The 17,559-nt window shown below is 32.3% G+C and overlaps 1 protein-coding gene across 2 annotated transcripts in view; it reads right to left on the reverse strand.

Annotated features, from left to right (window-relative positions):
* LOC114332128 (putative polypeptide N-acetylgalactosaminyltransferase 9) overlaps positions 1-17,559 on the reverse strand; it is a 602,804-nt gene that overhangs the window by 531,699 nt on the left and 53,546 nt on the right. The window contains exon 1 of one of the 2 annotated variants that reach the window (XM_050646836.1): positions 13,625-13,714. The exons of the other annotated variant lie outside the window; for it this stretch is intronic. The gene's annotated coding sequence lies outside the window, so the exon portion shown is untranslated. Of the gene's footprint in view, positions 1-13,624; positions 13,715-17,559 lie in introns of those variants that run through there. 2 annotated transcript variants of the gene reach the window in all.

The raw sequence follows: 17,559 nt of genomic DNA on the forward strand, positions 1-17,559 counted from the left end.
AACCCGTACGCTAATTACGACGTTTTGAAAATGCTATAAAATTCAAATATCTTAGGAGGCTCTTGAACGTCCTTCTATTGGTTCGACGTCACCGGCCACGGTGAACCGGCGGAAACAACGCGATTAAGGTAGGTATCACGGGTATATTACATTTTAATCGTCTTTAATGAAAAATTCCTAGGTATTATTTATGTTATCTTATATATTGTAATAAGTAGTTCCCCAATCAGCTTAGTTTTAAACTGAAATTGATAAAGTTGAGTGCTACCTTGTAAAGAGTTTAAAACGCATAATATGACGGACGAGGGTTTTTCAAAAGGTCAATCTGACTAACTTACCTACCGTTGATGTCTTCATCGTGTCAACTTTTATAAAAAGTAGTAAAAGCTATTCTATTGGAGCAATGCGAGGTGTCAAGGCAAATAAGTAAGAGTTATTAATAAGCATGTTTAAACCGTTTATAACAATAGTTTGGTACCATTATATTATAGTACTTATACGGTTTACCCCGTGGGTTTGATCTACCTACCTCTAATCGAAGGATTTCGTATATCCTGGAAAAGATTACGGTGTAATTTGCATTATAATAAAGATTATATTTTATTGTAATGTTTATTAGTACCTACTGGAGCCTGTCATTATTGTGTTCAAAGCCTTCTGAGAAAAGATTATGGTGATTAGCAGCAACAAAATCCTTCTTTACAAAGTTAATAATACGCATAAATAAGAAGAATCGTTATTGTAATTTTACAAGTTAATATCTTTATCATCTCAGCTTATACTTACACCGCATACCTCGGTAGACCGCAAGCTATAGTAGAAACCCGACTGTAGACCGCATACTATAGTAGCACCAATACTTTTTAGTTACTCTTACTTTTATTACTAACAGTTTTGTTTATTTTTAAGTTACTTGTTTCTTCTTTGTTCTTCAACACAAGAAACGAACAAAGTAATTTCATAAAAAAGAACTTTTTGATACATGTCAACAGAGATAAAATGTTAATATTTTGCCTGTCACAGAAAAAATCATTTTTGCCACAGAGTAAAACAAGATATTTCAACTATATTATTTATCTATGGGCAAACTGCATCAATGCAATGGCCCACCCCGAACGGACAAACGATACGAGTGGCCTGTGACGTCAGACCACAGGTCTCGCTTTCGAAGTTGTTTAAAACGGAAATTTTAGGCGCGGAACTTTGATTAGATGTTGTATGTACACTATTCATTGTTAAGACGTAATATTTTGAATATAACATTTTAAAACATAAATTAACAATTTTATGCAAAAAAAATTTTTAGTGCAAGTTCCCTATTGTTCTTATTCGTCACTTTTAACATGAAATAACCAAAAAATGAAGCACTTTTGGGGGAAAACTCATTAAAACTCTTGTAAAGTGTTTAAAAAGCTTTTTATTTAAAATTTAGTTTTTTACAAAAGTTTTTAGCATCAAATCTAAGCGAGTTACGCTCAGAATAAAATTGGCCCCTTTTTTTTGGTAAAAAAAATGTGAAAATATCCCCCTATTTAGCACCTCTAATGAAATTAATCATTACCGCTTTAGTTTATATAATAATACCTTATGCATTTTTATACGGCCTGTAATAAAATGTATAGTGCTTATTTTTTAATGGGTGTGCGTTGAAAAGGCTTGAACGAGTCACTAATCACCAATGTACGCAAATACAACCAAAATATTTATAAAAGCAAAACTTACATTTTTTTACTCTTTAAGATTTTTCGTATCACTAACAATTTTTATTTTGAAAAAAGGGCATATTTTCCAAAATTAATTTTTTTTTAAGTTGTACTTCTTTAGGCATGATTTTATTTTTTATTTTCTTTAGCACTCTCACGAGAGTGAGCTTTTATAAAAACTACAGTCCGAAGTACACGCACACCGACAAGATAAAAATGACAGTCTGAAGTTAGTTGCTAAATATTTCAACTTACATACCTATATAAAATGTGAAAAAAATTATTGGTGTTTTTGTTAATTCAATTATATACAGTGCTTGTCAAAAGTCCGTACCCCCCTCGTATCTTGTGAACGGTTACACCTATAATAGTGAAATTTGGAGGGAGGAAATAAACGGACGTAAGCTTGTTAAGTAGTCATGACAGGTGACGTAATAGTGACAGATGACTTTACAGCGCCACTGTGGCAGATAATTTTAAATGGGACTTTATGGCAAGTCATACCTCGTTTGAAAGGTACTGAAAATGCCTATTCAGTCATACTAATTTTGTTTGAGTTTAAGCTAATTTTGATGAATAAATTAAATAAATATAAAATTGTAGTTTCGCATTTAATTAATAAATATTCAAAATTCCTCCTATGATAACTTGTCAAAAAGGTTGACGTTGACGTAATAACTACTAGAGAATTGAAAAACGTCAACTTTTTTGAGAAGAAAAAGCATAGGCGGACCTTTGAATTTTTATTAATTAAATGCGAAACTACAATATTATATTTATTTAATTTATTCACCAAAATCAAAATCAACTTAAACCCAAAAAAATTAGAATGCCTGAATAGGTATTTTGAATACCTTTCAAACGAGGTATCACTTGCTCTAAGGTCCCATTTAAAATTATCGGTCACAGTGGCTCTGTAACGTCATCTGTCACTATTACGTCACCTGTTATAACTATTTGAGAAGCGTACGTCCTATTATTTCCTCCCTCCAAATTTCACTATTATAGGTATAACCGTTCAAAAGATAAGAGGGGGTACGGACTTTTGACTAGCACTGTATTATACAACAGTGATAGATATTTATTGATAATTTATAAGTAAATATTCACGGAAGTTTAATTTCACCTAAGAATATGGTAAAGAAGACATAAAAATCAACTTTGTTTCATTTAAAATCGGCAAAGGCCGATTAAAAAAATTGTTCTCGGGTCTAATCACCGAAGTAAAGCAATATCGGGCGCGGTTAGTACCTGGATGGGTGATCGCTTGGGATTTCCGCATGTTGTGGACTCCCTCTTTTTATTTATTTTTGATATTATGTATTTTAATAAGGTTAATACTGAGCTATCGACAAAAAAGCGTAATTAGAGAAGTTTGTATCTAGTACTTACATATTTACATTTTAGTAAACTAGTTGGCAGTTCAGTTTTTTGTAATCGTATAATATGTTATACGTATTATTTGTTATCTAAAATTATATTAAGAGGGCGGAGTTAAGATTAAATAGGTAATTTTGAATACATTTTTAAAGCTTATTGAAATAGTGATAAAGAAGTATAGCTTCTTACGTGCATACAGAGTACACACACTCTTTTTATTATTTTAATATAATACCAATTTTTTTCAAAAATAACACTTCGAACCTGTCAAACTTACAAACCTGTCAAAGCGGTAAAGATTAAATTCATTTGTATTGATAAATAGGGGGTGATTTTCACGATTTTTTTCCCAAAAAAGGGACCAATTTTATTTTGAGCGTAATTCCTTAGTTTTGATGCTAGAAAATTTTATAACAAAAAAAAAATAAAACTTTTTTAAACACTTTAAAATTGTTTTAAGGCATTGTCCCTGAAAAGTGCTTCATTTTTTGGTTTTCAAGTTGAAATATTTGCTTTGGAATTTGACGAATCTTGCTTTTACTGGGTCGATGGACTTCATGAATACACTTTTTTCTTATTTATAAGCTACATTTATGCTAAGATCATTTTTATTCGACACAGTACTTGAGTTATTTGCGAAAAATCGTCTTAAAAGGTTGTTCTTTTTGTTGAAAAATGAGCATATTCGCTCGCATATATCTCGAAAACTATTGACTTAGCTAAAAAACTCTATAGAACAAAAGCTGCTTAGAGTTAGTCAATGTATCTATTTCCAGACTTATTTTAAACGAATGTTTTTTCACCCCCCAAGTAGAAGCAACCAAGGCACAAGTCCAACTTTGAAGTGGAGGGTAAGTAGAACCTAAGTCAAAATTTTCATCCAATTCGGTGGCGACACTGAAAATTACATGGTATCGCCGTATTTCACGTTAATTCACTGGGCTAATGTTGTTTTATGTTTTCCTTTCTAAATTAATGAATCACAGTGCGATAAACTTTACACCTCTGATTGTGCCCCGGTAACCTTTCATTACCATTTCACGCAGAATAACGTATCTACACATCATAACAATAAAACCGATATAACGGGACTTCATATTGTTATACTATTCGATTATTTTTTCATTTCCTCTACTCATATAACACAATTATCAATTAAAACGATGCGGTAGAATGTCATAGAACACTCATTGTAATTGACTGTAATTGAGTGAAGTTTGATATCATTATCATGCTCTTAATTAAAGTTAATTTAACATGCAGTGATACAGAACTTTCATTTTAATACATATTATTACGCGAAGTAGTTCAAAAATATATTAAAGGAACTAAATGGATTTGGTGATATAACATGGTGAAGATAATAATGCCTTTGATAATTTAATAATATCTCATTTTTGTATAGGTATTAAACCGTCTACCTGACAACCTGGCAACCTAATCTGACACGACAAAATTCCCCGACCATTTTTGTCGGGGTTAGCGTACACATGTCCTAACAAAAGTATCTGACAAAACGTAAAATTATTATTTTACTTACATTTTGTCTAAACATAATGTGTATAAGCCGTATTTTTTAATTTCTATTGTCAACGTTTTAAAATATGCAGCTCCAAGTAATACGAAAAGAACGAAATAAACAACTTCTTACGAATATGGTAAATGGTATAAATATGTAAAGCGTGTGATATACACGCAAACGTTATTAAGTACGCGGGTTTAAAGATCGCGGACCTACTTAGCTCGCCTTCGGTGATACACGTGAGAAGATGCTTTGTGCTATTTAGGAATTTTATCGTATTATATACTTCGTATCGTATCCTATCGTATTATATATTTTTAATACTAATAAAAAAAGACGAAATCGAAAAGTGTGGGTAACTAACAAAATATCATAAATAAGAGGATAATATCTTCATCAGGAGGATAAAACAGCCTATAAATAATTAGATTTACTCAAAAACAAATACGGTTTACGGTTTTCTCAAAACTCGAGCCATAAGTTCGCGTATTGCGTTCGCGTGTGTATCACTAGCTTAAAATTATCATTTTACTTACATTTTTTCTTAGGACTAATGTTTATAAGCCCTTATTTTTAAATTCTAACGTCATAATTGGAGTAAAAAATGCAACATGTTAAAATATACAGCTCCAAGTAGTAAGTTAGGTACTCTATATTATATACTTTAGCATAGTTAACACGTAATTCGTGTCCACCGCTTTAGAAAAGCCATCCTTATAGATTATTAAATTCATCCTTGTTTGAGTCAGAAATCAAGCCAACAATGCTACACACGTCCTGACACGACAAATTTGTCAGGATGATGGAATAGCAAGACCGCCCGACATAATCGGTCAGCCTGACAGTCAGGATAACTTATTTTGAGCATACACACACGTATGGATGATACACAGATGGATTAAAAAAATATAAAAACCTTGAATTATCCATGACTGCCTGTTCCAAAGACCTTTGTAACTTAACACAATTTATTGTATATTGTGTATCTCCCTAAAGGTTATGATTTCTCCCTAAAAACCACCGTAAAATTACCTACGTATTTTTCCGGAATACCGAGACGTATCCCAAAACATATCCATCTACCCCCTCTCTCTCTCTCTCTCTCTCTCTCTCTCTCTCTCTCTCTCTCTCTCTCTCTCTCTCTCTCTCTCTCTCTCTCTCTCTCACTCTCTCTCTCACTCTCTCTCTCTCACTCTCTCTCTCTCACTCTCTCTCTTTCACTCTCTCTAATGTTTCTAGGTATTCTAAGTTAAAATCTTTTGTGTCTTTTAGATAATTTTTCGAAAAATGAATATGGTACATTCCATGTCAAATCACTTAGGCAAAAAATTTTGGATCTCTGATTTGTCTGAAAATTGGTATATAGCTGCTGCGGGACGTAAATATAAGATATTTAAGGTCAAAAAATCTTCTTCTTCTTTTTTCCCTCAAAATGTTATTTTATGCGATTTTACAGTGATTTGGTGTTTATTTATACAAATTTGCATTTTCTGTCGTAAAGTATCAATGAAAAACATAATATTTTAATAGAAAGGACTCAAAAATGTCATTATATGGCATTATAATAAGTTATTTTGAATCAAAACAAGTTTTTGATCAAATTTAATAGTGTAAAAAACGTTAAAATACCGTTTTTTACATTTTCCTCCATTCCCGAAATACATCATCATTGATTTGGCTGAAAATTTGCCCACAGATAGCCAAAAGATAGGATTTTAAGTGGTTAGAAGGATTTGAATTATATTACAATTCCAAAAAAGTTACATGCAGTAATATCAGACCCAAAAGTATATATTAGTCCAGTCGGGATAGCATTTGACCTTGAATGCCGAGATGCCCAAAATTTTATTTTTCTGATCTTAAGGGGAGTCAATAGTAGCCTAAATTTAAAATCACGAATGAATTCCTCCGTTACGTTAGCCGCCATCTTGATTTTAAATAAGAACCTGTTTTGCTCAATATCTCCGCCATTTTTAACTTTTCGACAAAAATGGTAGGAACTGAAATTGTTCCAAATAAATCGTATTTACAATTATTACAATTTCTTTTTAACAATTTTTGTGGTGAGGTCGATATTTTCGAGTTAATTTTACTTACAGTAGACGCCTATATTTTTGACTATAATATTGCATGTAACTTTTTTGGTATTGTAATATAATTCAAATCCTTTTCACCACTTAAAGTCCTATGTTTTGTCTATCTGTGGGCAAATTTTCAGCCAAATCGATTATGATGTATTTTGGGAATGGAGAAAAATGTAAAAACGGTATTTTAACGTTTTCTACACTATAAAATTTGATCAAAAGCTTGTTTTGAATCAAAGTAACTTGTTATAATGCCATATAATGACATTTTTGAGTCCCTTCTATTAAAATATTATGTTTTTCATTGATACTTTACGATAGAAAATGCAAATTTGTATAAATAAACACCAAATCACTGTAAAATCGCATAAAATAACATTTTGAGAAAAAAGAAGAAGAAGATTTTTTGACCTTAAATATCTTATTTTTACGTCCCGCAGAAGCTATATACCAATTTTCAGACAAATCGGAAGCCCAAAATTTTTTTTTGCTCCAAAATTGAGTGATTTGAAATGGAATGACCCATATATATGAAGTATATTATATTCACATATCAACGGTTGGAACAATTCTGGTCTGGTATCATCAGTTTGTGAAATTCGCCGTATATCATGAGTGTATTCCGATTGTTACTTCGACACCGTAAGGTACAAGAGGACGGCTTAAGTAAGTAAGTATATTTACATATCCATATCGTATTTATTAAATGTTACTACTTTCAATAAAGTTTTAGCTAAATAAATATAATAGGCCTAGATCCCGCGTATCAAAAACAGTTTATAAATAGCAAGCTCAAAATTTGCTTAATGGTGTCTAGTCGGACAAACTTTGATGTACGCGAACAATAAAACAGGGGAAGTTTTAATATGTGGAACAGGTTACAGGTTTCGAACATCAAACTACGAAAACGCCCCATGTATTTTGTCAGACAGAACTTCCAATTGATTTGTTACCCTTTCATTAAACTCCCATGCAAAAATCAGACTGATATTTTTTATCATCAACATAATTCCTGTCATTTGACATGTTCTACGTGTAGGACTTATAAAAATGCCCAACATGTATGTCGGACAAACATTTTTTCATATATTTTTTTAAGTTTGCTATTATTGAATAAACTTAAAAACAACCTGCTTCTTTTTACAATCATAAACTTGTCAGGATGACAAGTTCCACAATTAAAAGTTCCCTTGTCCAGTGTTACCATACATCAAAGTTTGTCCGACTAGACACCGTTAAGTTATCAGCTTGCTATTAATAAATTTTGGTATGCGGGATCCAGGCCTATAAGGAAAACGTTAAAAGCGGATTTAATCAGAATATTTTTGATCCGCTTTTTTTACAATGGCTCGAATTCAATTGAAAACAGATTTTCAAGAATTAATAGACATAATAAAATGCAAATATCATATTGTATTTAAACAATTGTTCGAGGGTGGCCCTTAAAAATGAAATTTAACGATTTTTACCTCCCACCCCCTAAAATTGTTCTAATTATGAAGAAACTTAAAATTACAAATTTTTATTGAAATCTGAAAATATTTAAAGGTGGCCCCGGGCCCCTGAGACCACATGGAATTGAAATTAGTCGTGAACTACGAATTTCTGCTAATAATGTAAAAGATATTAATAATTAATCGCCTAGCAGTTACAATTAAGCACAGGAATAAAGAATATTAAAATTGGTGAACAATGATGATGCTAACGTTGGTGCGGTTGTGACTTCTGAAGGTGAAACCTTACCTAAAAGAGCACGAATCAAAATCATGACTTCTGAACTTTCTTCTTCCCTCGATAAAACCCAGGTATCTTACAAGACAGCCACATTTATTATTAGTGATGTAGTATCCAGTCTTGGTCATGATGTAAGCTCGTTAGTCATCAATCGCAACTATATTCAGCGCGAGAGAGAGATAACTCGATTCAAGATTGCAACAAAATTAAAAAAAAAGACTTTTTAATTTCTGGATCTGATATTGTTCATTTGGACGGTAAGCTAATAGAGGACTTAACTTCCAAGAAACATGTAGATCGCCTTTCTGTTGTTGTGTCAAATGTCAATCGTGGATATAAACAGCTGCTGGGTGTTCCAAAATTACACAATGGAACGGGAATTGCCCAGGCAAATGCCATTTTGGAATGTTTGTAGGAATGGGGTATTGTTCATGAAGTCACAGCTCTGTTTCGATACTTCTGCATGCGACTCAGGGCCGAAGTCTGGAACATGTACCATTCTTCAGCATAACTCCAGAAAGGACTTACTTTTTTTAGCCTGCCGCCACCATATTTCGGAACTTATAGTTGGATCTGTGTTTGATGAGGTAATGAGTAGTAAATCATCTAGCCTCCAAATAAGTATTTTCGAAAGATTTAAGACAGCTGGGCAACTATAGACAAAAGTACTTTTGAACTGGCTTCCAAAGAAAGGGGTTCGTTTCTATTATCCTGGAGCCATGCAGAGGCGAGATGGATATGGATGTCTAAAGTTATCTATGCTATAAATATGTGGTTGTTTCACAGCCAATTAATGTTCACAGCTTCGGAGCTGAAGGGAATTGTAAATCAGTGCTCTTCGCACTCAGCGCATACTTGAGGGACTAGATACAAGCACCATTAGCTATTGAAGCGCCATTCAATGATTTCGACTTAGGAAACAGCTCCTTAACTACCCGCACCAAAGAAGTGCCATCGTAACGAGCCAAAAACTTCAAAAACACTTATGATATCTATCTTAACATCTCTTTCCGATGAGTCTTTTTGATTCCAGGATACTTCCAGAATCCAAAAGATTAATGATTGCAGCTATGGAGAATCAAGCTGCTGAACACCCTCTAAAACGTCCTACTGATATGAAATCTTGTGCATTTTTGGAGAGCAAAGTCTGGAGAAGATTTTACTGTAAACTCCAAACAATTCTTCAACATGCTTGGACTTCTTAATGACTTTTTAAAAAGAGATCCGGTTTTTCAGAATGGAAAGATGATGAAAGTTTCAAGGCAGCTTAAAAGATGGTGAAGAATTTCGTGACGACAAATGATAGGACAGAAAGAGGAGTTGCACTAATTGAAGATCTTAACAAAAACTCACTAATAAGGAAGAACAGTTACAATAACTCTTGCAAGTAGTCGCGGAGCATCGAAAAATTTTTCCGGGCTCTATAAAAAGCGAAATCTTGAAAACAAAACAGCATAATAAGTAATTACTGTAGTGAATCTTTCTTATAGGTGTTAAAGATCATAGAAATTATTTATTTTTATTAATAAATTATTAAAATTATTTTATATATCCCATTATTTTATAACAGCAATATACTAGCATGAATAACGAATATACGAAACTTCCAGACCCGGGGCCACATCTAAATATTCACCGATTTTCTTGAAATTTCGCACGTATAAGTTTGATGTATAATGAAACACTTTTGGGGGGTGAGAGGGTGAAATTTCAAAATTTAAATTTTCTCACATATGTTAAGGGCCACATTGTCGGACAAACATTTTTTCATATATTTTTTTAAGTTTGCTATTATTGAATAAACTTAAAAACAACCTGCTAGTTTTTACAATCCTAAACTTGTCAGAATGACAAGTTCCACAATTAAAAGTTCCCCTGTCCAGTGTTACCATACATCAAAGTTTGTCCGACTAGACACCGTTAAGCTATTAACAAATTATCAGCTTGCTATTAATAAATTTTGGTATGCGGGATCCAGGCCTACAAGGAAAACGTTAAAAGCGGATTTAATCAGAATATTTTTGATCCGCTTTGTTTTACAATGGCTCGAATTCAATTGAAAACAGATTTTCAAGAATTAATAGACATGATAAAATGCAAATCTCATATTGTATTTACACAATTGTTCGAAAATGAATCTCATTATTTGGGCATAAATCATAAATCGTTAGTCATCAACTACATATGGTTTTGTTGATATGCAATTAATATAAGTACATATTACATTATGACATGCCACTTAGCGTTTTGATAGGCAAACTAATAAATCAATAGAATTTTATTACTGTTTGAAAAATAATTTTGATAAATTATTTTGAAACTAAAACAAAAAATGACTGGGAAAATTACGTTTTGATACGTTTTTCAACTAATCCCTTTGGACAATTTTTTTGAAGTTTCAATTTTGAAGTTTTTATATTTTCTTTTTAATTTTTAAATTATGGTATATTACCTAGAGTTGCACAAGTTTGACTTAAATGTTTGAAATTGACTTGAGCTTGACTTAATTTCAAGTCAAACTCAAGTCAATCTTTCTGACAAATAATTCAAGTCAAGTCAAACTGGTCAATGGTTACAGGTTTGAAAATTCAAAACTGTTTGTCAAACTAGTTTGAAAAACAATTTATTTAGTACCTAGATATACTTTTTTTAGATAAAAATGTAATTAAGATGCCCGTTAAGATAACAAAATTAAAAATATAATGAGTCCCATATAAAAATTACTTAATACAGAGCGATTCAAGTCAACATAGAGTAGTAAATATAAGAAACTGATTCATTTGCACGTAAAACTGCTTGATAGTAAGTTTCGTTTTATGTTTGACAATTCTTCTACTCTGTCAACAATATTACTTTTTTATGTTTATTTGAGTGTTATATTACAACAAAAAATCCGTTGGATTAATTTTTTATGACACTAAGTGTAATTTAATCTACTTGAAAAAAAAATATTAAGGAACAACAAAATATAATATTTATATTTTTGTTGTTACTAGCACAAACACTATTTGTCCTAGACGTTGTTGCTTCATACGGAAATTCTTCTTCATACATCTTTTTGTGATTTTTCATCAGATGTAGTTTTAAAGAAGTAGTTCCACTATATCATTTTATAACGCTGTTCTTATTTTTACATAATGTGCACTTTGCAATTTTCTTTGGTTTAGAATCACCTGCCGAAACATTAAATAAATCAGTATACCTGTTTCTATTTCTTTTTCTTGTTAATTAATTCTGCCTCGTCTACAGTTTTTTTCTCTTAATTTTTGAAGTTGGGATATTTTCAAAATCAGACTCACGTTGTTCTGGTACAAAAGATATCGAAATCAACTCAAGTCAAACTTTTTTACAAAAAGAGTTTGGTTTTCAAGTCAAATCAAGTTTGTTGAGTAAAATCAAACTACATAGTTTGACTTGATGCATCTCTAGGTATACCGCCAACTACTGGAAATTTTTCCTTATTTTTGCCTTTTTTCCGTAAGTTGATTGTTTTTAATTTTACTAAATTTATTTAACATAACAAAAAAACTTAACATTTCAATAATCAAAAAACAGTATTAGATCAAGCTTCTAAAAACAAAATATAACAGAAAATTTTGTTTTTTCACTCACATTTAAGACTAAAAATATTTCCAACATTAACTGCTCCAACGATAAACTACAACTTAACTATTATACTCAAATTCTCCATGTCTAACAGATATATCTATTATAGATCTTGAGAATCTGTTCATTGTGACTTTCTCTTTCACAAAAAACTTCATCAGATACTCTTGCTCAATAAATGTCAATAAATGAGAAGACATAATTTCTCCTACATTTTAACCTAAACAATTGAACTCCAAAGTTTAAATCTTAGAACTTTAAAAGGGTAAACCCTGTAGTTGGCTGTATACCTTCGTTAAAACAACGTAGAATGAAGTAAACACTTCTGTTGTATGTAGGTATATGAATTTATTAAAATTCTTGAAATTTATCCACAAGGGAGTGGAAGTACAAAACGTTTTCGGACAAACTGACCATCATCAGTGTAAACGTCCAGTGTACAAGTAATTGAAACTAGCCACTTCAATAGGTGTAAAAACCTCTAAATAACATTATTGCTACATTATAAGCTATATAGTAATCGACATTAAGTCGATGTCTTAAGATTATAAATATCACATGCGGATGTATGTCATCCTTGCTCGGAAATTGCACAAGGTTGTTGTGATCAGGTGAGAGGTTAAGTTGGTTGTTAACCTCTCACCTGATCACAACAACCTTGTGCAATTTCCGAGCAAGGATGACATACATCCACATGTGATATTTATAATCTTAAGACATCGACTTAATGTCGATTACTATATAGCTCATAATGTAGCAATAATGTTATTTAGAGGTTTTTACACCTATTGAAGTGGCTAGTTTCAATTACTTGTACACTGGACGTTTACACTGATGATAGTCAGTTTGACCGAAAACGTTTTGTACTTCCACTCCCTTGTGGATAAATTTTAAGAATTTTAATAAATTCATATACCTACATACAACAGAAATGTTTACTTCATTCTACGTTGTTTAAATCTTAGCTTAAATTAAACAAAAAATTTAAAAAATCTCCATTTAGTTATCAGCAATAACGATAAAGACAATTGTTTATGTCATTATAAATATATTTGAAGTCATCATTCTTCTTAGTTATGTCAATATAAACTATTTTTTATTCCAAGCTGCTCCCTGATATATAAAAACTTCAAACTTCAAATCTTAAAACATTTGAAAAAAAAAACGTCAATTGTATGAGTTGGTATGTTTGTATGAAATGGTGTTTAGGTTTTCTTCCTGATAACAAGTTAATATTAGGTTTGTTCTAGCATCAGTTTCAAACGGTTTCAAACCATCAGCGAATAGTGGACCAGCGCCAGTAGAGGGGATAGCACTGGTGACTGTATTATGTTCTCTCACTGACCAACTGTTTACTGACGGTTTCTGACTAGTTTGGCTGTTTGCTAGATCAAACCTATTACAGAAGATGCAGTGATCGTCCTGGGAATATATCCAAAGGCAAAGACTGATAACATGTACTAGCTGTAATAGATAACTATTAGCTAGAAGAAAAAACACGTTTTTTTTTAAGTTATTGGATATCATGGTACAGATTAGAAGTTTATAAATCGGTGAAAAATACTAAAAGTTGTGTATTTTACAAAAATGCTTACCAACTCATCCAATTACAAACCACTTAATGCTCCCACATCCTGTTCTCTGAAGCTATGCACTTTCAATTACAGTCTACAATAAAAATAGAAACTGCGATAATGCTTTAATTGAGATGAATATATACTCGAATGTGGTGGTAATAAAATCACGTCATGTATGTTGAAATAATATTAGTTTATAGACAATAGTCTGTAGAAAAAAATTTATTAAAGTATTGTTATTAATCTAAAGAAAATTGTTTCCATACATTAGTAAAAAATTATAAAAAAAAATGTTTGGAATGATATATCGATTTTTCCTGCCTTATTCCTTCCACTTTTGGGCACGCCTCCATTTGTCGCTTTTGGGAGAAATCTAAGAGTAACAAGAGTAACTAAACTGGTACATAAATTAGAGGATCTCTATCATGTCGTTCAAGGAAAACATCTCAACATGAATCTCGCTCCCAGCAACTCCAAGACATTTGTAATTAAAAAAAAGCTAAGTTTTCAATCTAATAGACAAATCTAACAACATCCAAAAATGTTACTTTACATCCTACCAGATTGAAAACAATGGGAACCTTCTCTGGTAACAACTCCGAGGCTTCTACAATTTGCAAGCCATAACGGATGCTGAGACTAAGGCAGAGGAGGGAATTTTACAATTTATAATTCACGTCCCATCTGCTCAGCGCGGTAAAGTTCCAACGAGAATGGTTCCCTTCGTACTCCAATCAGATTAAACATGTAATCATGTAAATCAAAAATGAATAACCATTTTCAATTTCGTTGCAACACGAAACTACAGCCGCATTATTCCAGTTCAATCAGAGAGTGCAGCAAGCACCTCTACCGGTTTCTAAACTTATTAGTCTCTCATAAGGAGGCACATATGCTGCTCTCTCTGACCCAACTAGGACAAACCCCGGCGTGCAGTCACGGATTGCAACGAACGAAATGGCAGGGATGCCCTAGCGGCAACTGCTAGCAAAAAACTCTGTGGTTATCTGGTTGTGTCTTATCGCCCATTTTGACTAAGAGGATTATCTAATAAGAGTACATAGTCTGTGTATTAAAAAAACGTGTTTGCAAGTTTAGCCACTTCTAGAAAATAATAAACATAAGCTAACTTCTAACTTATTTCAAATTTTCTTAGCAAATTTTTTAAACAATTATATTATATTATTAATTGTTGAATAAAACAACCTTTATATTGACAATAGCAAATTATAAATGTTATTGACTGAGATTTCTGATTTGTGAAATTAATAGCTGAATTCCTAATCAACGATATTAAATAATATAAATTACAAAACCTATAATTACGATTGAAATCATTACAAAAGGCATTTTATTATATCAAATACCCACTCAAAGAGATTATTTTTAATGAACCACACAAATTGAAAAGCGATATTTTGAAAATTAATGTTCAATTGTTTTCATATTAAAATTTTAATTCTAGTTGTAAAATACATTGCAAAATAATAAAAAACTACTAAATATTGGTAGATTTACGTAAGAGACAAAAATAATAAATTTTTTTGAAATAAAAAATAGCTTTTATAAATAATGAATGGATAACTCGCCTATGGCACATCTGTATAGCAAGTATACAGTAAGAGTCACCGTACTAGACACATGGGGAGGTACCTAATTGCTATGCTTATGGGCTAATCCGGTCCGTTCTCAGATGTGATTTTCATCCCTGCCATATTAATCTGACGTTCTAAACAAGTGAAGGTTCATTGCAACAAGTGAAGGTTCCAGGACTCTAATGGCTCAATGTTCCTATGTGTCTAGTATGTTGGCGCTGACTGTATAATAAAAGGCAAAATTATTGAATAACTTAATTTTTTCTGACATCTTAAATTTATTACAAGCTGAACAAATATACCACCAAATAATAAGGCTAATTAATGAAATTAACAAGAACAACAAGACCCGAGTTATAATGTCAACAGGAGAAACAGAACGCATATAACTAAAAGGAGGAATCAAATCAATCAATATGGTGATGAATCAAATAATTCACGAAGTAAGAAAACGACATGGATACCACATGGGAGCGCATAAAATTACGATTCTATGATGATACTGCCGATGATGCAGTACTGATTGCTGATAACGAGGATGACCTACAAAGGCAGCTCCACACTTTCAATATCACAGCAAATAAACTTAATATGAGAATATCAGTAGACAAAACTAAATGTATAGATAGTGATAAGTAAAGAGCCTCGTATATGCAAGTTAGAAATAGACGGCAAAATTGTAGAACAAGTAATGAAATTCAATTACCTAGGAGTAGATATCACAAGTGACAGGGATATAAGAGCAGAGACCACAACACAAGCAACAAAAGCAGCAAGAGTAAGTGGTTGCCTCCGAGAAACCATATGGGTGAAACAAATATCTGACCACGGAAAGCAAAATAAAAGTATAAGTACAAAACAACAGTAAGACCTATCCTAACACACTGGCGAAGCGTCCATGTAACCACTGTTACCATTGGTAACAGTTAAAAATCTTACAAATAAATATTTTATGGCTACTGTGAAATAATTCCATTTATATTTTTACCAAGAGAAATATATTATGTGTTAATAGTCCCTAATTCAGTAAATATCCAACTACTCGTAGAGTTGTTACATATTATCTGTACAACTTTCGGCTGTGATTACATAAATATGTGGTATAATAATATGGTGATCCTCGCTGTCGGTCGGTACCGGCTAGTGGCTGAAAGTTTTGAAGGAGCGATGGTGTGGGTACGCTGTCTATATCAGTAGGCATGTTACCAGATTTTGATTTGCTTACAGTACCTATTACATATTACAGTATGCGTGCAATTAACCATGGATGAATGTAGAGGCGTAATCGATCAACTACTTGAAAAGTAATTCTCCTTGTATAATTTTGAAGAAAAAAATGAGATTATTGAAAATGGAAGACCTATTTTAAACAATTTAAAAAAGGAATTAAAAAAAGTAGTTCAATATTTTAAATTTAGTTGGTACAGTGAAAATCCTTGGTTATGTTTTGCCAAACTGGGAAAATCCCAGTTTGGCAAAACAAGAATCGAAAGTTCTCTTAACCAAGCTTTAAAGCAAATATTGCTAAACATAATGAGTTTGTTAAAAAAATAGATAGGTATATCTTAAGCACACTTATAATAGATACCGTATGTTTTTGGCAAAACAAGAATTAGCGTTTCGTGGTCATTTTGAGGGCGACGACTCTGACAATCGAGGCAATTACAGGGAATTGTTAACATTAATTGCCAAAAAAGATCAAAACTTTTGCCAACATCTAGAAACATCAACTGTTTTTTCGAGTGTTTCAAGTGATATACAAAATGATATTATTAAAGCCATATATACATTTAGCCATATCATAATTTTTTTAAATAAGGTTTTTTTGCATCTGGTTTTGGTAACACTTTAGAAAAAAATCACGCGTCGCCACTGTCCTAACATATGCAGCGGAGACACGGACCGATACAAGAAAGACGAAACAACAAATCAACAATATCGAAATGAAAGTATGAAGATCAATAGCGGGCATATCATTAAGAGACAGACAAAGCAATAGAAGTATACGAGAACGATGCAAAATTCAAAATATTAAGAGGTGGATAAAAACAAGAAAGGAAAACCGGAACGAACATGTAAACCGAATGGAGCCAGATAGATTAGCGAACATCTGTAGAAACAACAAGCCGTATAGCAGTAGACCCGTTGGAAGGCCGCCGAAAAGGTGGAAAGACAATGTAGAGTCAACAACAACTGAAACAGAATAAGAGGCAGACTTCTTCTTCTTCTTCTTCTTATGCAATCCACTAATGGATGTTCGCGATCACGTTTGACCATTTTTCTCTTTCCCTTGCAGTATGTATTAGGTCTCCTATGTTTTTTAGTCCTGTCCATGGTTTGACAAGAGGCAGACAAACA

The sequence above is a fragment of the Diabrotica virgifera genome, chromosome 3 (assembly GCF_917563875.1).
Source record: "Diabrotica virgifera virgifera chromosome 3, PGI_DIABVI_V3a".
NCBI lineage: Eukaryota > Metazoa > Arthropoda > Insecta > Coleoptera > Chrysomelidae > Diabrotica > Diabrotica virgifera.